The sequence below is a fragment of the Condylura cristata genome, unplaced genomic scaffold (genome assembly GCF_000260355.1).
Source record: "Condylura cristata isolate star-nosed mole 26May11 unplaced genomic scaffold, ConCri1.0 scaffold00008, whole genome shotgun sequence".
Lineage (NCBI taxonomy): Eukaryota > Metazoa > Chordata > Mammalia > Eulipotyphla > Talpidae > Condylura > Condylura cristata.
The window spans coordinates 15,824,925-15,827,413 of NW_004567109.1; positions in this window are offsets into that span (position 1 = coordinate 15,824,925).

The window sequence follows — 2,489 nt, forward strand, 5'->3', positions numbered from 1 at the left end:
TTGGCTTCTGGTCAGTATTTTGTGGGGTCTTATTTCACCATTTTCCCTTGGCAAGCTGATACCAATCATGGATACCTTTATTGTCTGGACTTTCTCTCTACACTTTGGTCACTGCAAACCTTGAGCTTCAGTATTATGGGCTAGGCTGGGTTGCAGTTACCATCAAGGTTCAAGGGTGCTGGGAGGCCTGAAGAGGGTCAGGAACACCGCAGCCACTATCGGAGGGGCCAGCACTCAAAAGAGTTGGAGCTGAGCTTGGAGGCTGTTGGCTGAGAGCTGTCTGTCTTCTCGTTTTCTGTTAGTGCCACTTCTCCCTTGCTCCCTCAGGGTTCAGTAGGGCAGATCGAATGCAGACACAGACCTGAGGTAGAGGAAGACAGGTCAGGAAGCCAAACAGAGTAGACCCTCTAGGAAAGAAAGTGGAGTGGGCAGTTAGTCTCAAGGCCTGGGGCTCCACTCGGGGCCAGGTGGCCGTTGGGTTGAGAACGTAGAGTGGGCTCCGGACTTTGGGCTGCTCTTCTGGCTGGTTGAGCACAGACTACAGGAGGGTGTTCGAGTTTTCCCTTCACGCAGGCATCTGTTGAGAGTATCGTCTGTGCCTTCCGGGGTAGGGCTGTGCCCCCTGGTCAGTAAGGTGACAGCCATCCTGGGGCACCTTTTTCTCGTAAGTTAGTGTCAGAGCCTTAAACCCTGTAATAGCATAAAGCAGGAATGAGACAAAGCCCTAGTGCTCAAGGGGTCCAATTAGCTTTGCCTGGAAAGACCTGGGCAGGCCAGTTGAGAAGTGGGTCTGGCAGCAAAGTTCACTAGGTGTGCAGAGCATAAATATGCAGGAGAGAGACTTGCATGAGCAGAAGAGAAAAATTCAGTATGGGTATGGACAGGTCTGGATTGGTAAATTCAAAATCAGCTGCTGGAAGTGGAGATAGAGCTGAGAGGAAGCTGTTCAAAGAGTACATGGAAAGGAAAAAACAGGTTAGCCACTAGAAGTCTAACTAGAGAGGACTAAGCCAAGAAGCCTCCAGGAGAAAGGCTAGATAGGAAGGATGGGGGAGTGGGAGCTAAACAGGTGAGACAAGGGAGTCTCACCTGGATGATCCATGAGTTGGTGAAAATGGCAGGGATGGGGTGGGAGTGGGGCCTCCTACCCCATCTCAATCTGAGGAGAGAATGGGAGCTTATGCATAAGCCAACCCCCTCATTCCCCCCCCCAAAAAAAATAGTGACCACTGTACCACTGTGTGCCTACAAGCTGCCAGGCCCGGTGCCAGGCTATTCCATGCTTTCACTCTGTAGGTCCTCAGACCCCCTGTATGGTGAACCTGAGACCCCAAGCCTCGCACCAGCCAGGACAGCTTGTAGTAACTCATCCTCAGTGCGGCTGCTGCTTCTGCACCCCGGCCAGGAGCTGGCAGGAGAGCAGCAGCACCTGCGTACTGAGACTCAGTTTCTCCAGCTGTAGCCCCCCAGACTAAGGTACTTGGGGATAGGATCTAGAACTGCAGCCCGTCCAGAGTAAGCAGGGGCCATAAGTGTGCAACTCGTAGGGGGTCGGACCTCGGTCTCTGGGTGGGTTGTGGGTGCAGGGTGCAGAGATCAGAAAAGTAGAAAGTGGGTGGGTCCTGAATGAAGGGAACAGGCTCCCAGAGACCCACAACCGCGGAGGGCGGGACTTCGAAACTGGCAACGGGTGCGGATCACCGGAGAAGGCGGGATTGCGTGGAAAGGGCGGTAGCCCAGGGCTGGAGCGGGGGTGGGGTGGGGGTGGGCGTTGGCGGGGAGGGGGTGTTGGCAAATGGGTGGATACAGCACGGAGAGACCCTTTGGATCCCAGGGCGAGCCGGGGACGGGGCGGGACTCGCGGTTCCGCTGGGAGTGTGGTAGCGTTTGAGTGCTGGAAAGCCGCCTGCCGGGCGGAAGCGGGCGCCACCGCAGAAGGCGCGATCGCCAGATCGCTGCGCCTCACCCGGTATTGCTGGCCGCAGCGCATCCCCTTGCCTTCGTTCGCAGTACTGAGCACCTTGGCGCGGCAGCCCCGGTTTACACCAACGATACTAGATAGAGGTAGCTTAAGGACTTCGGGTATACAACCTCGATGGAGGGGAGGGGACGTGTCCAGCTCGCTCCCATGCCCTCGGTGTGCAGTACCCGCAGGTCCTTACAGCGCAACGTGATGGTGCCAGAGCCACCCGAGACCCCGGGGCTGGTCTGGCGGCTGCTTAGTGTCCCCGCCCGCCTCCAACCGAGGAGAAGCAAGTTCTCCGAACGGGCATCTAAGAGGGGCACAAGATCCAGTTGCGTCCAATTGCGCTTGCCTTTCTCCTCTCCCCGCGGAACCTCACGCTCCCTAACTCCGGGGACCTCACGCGCCCTAACTCCGGGGATACCCCGGTCACGTCTCACCAGTTCTGGGTGGAGCTGACACCAGGCAGCTGCTGCGGCCGCAGGTCCGGAGTCTCCAGGGACTCTGACGACAGCAGCAGGTGGTG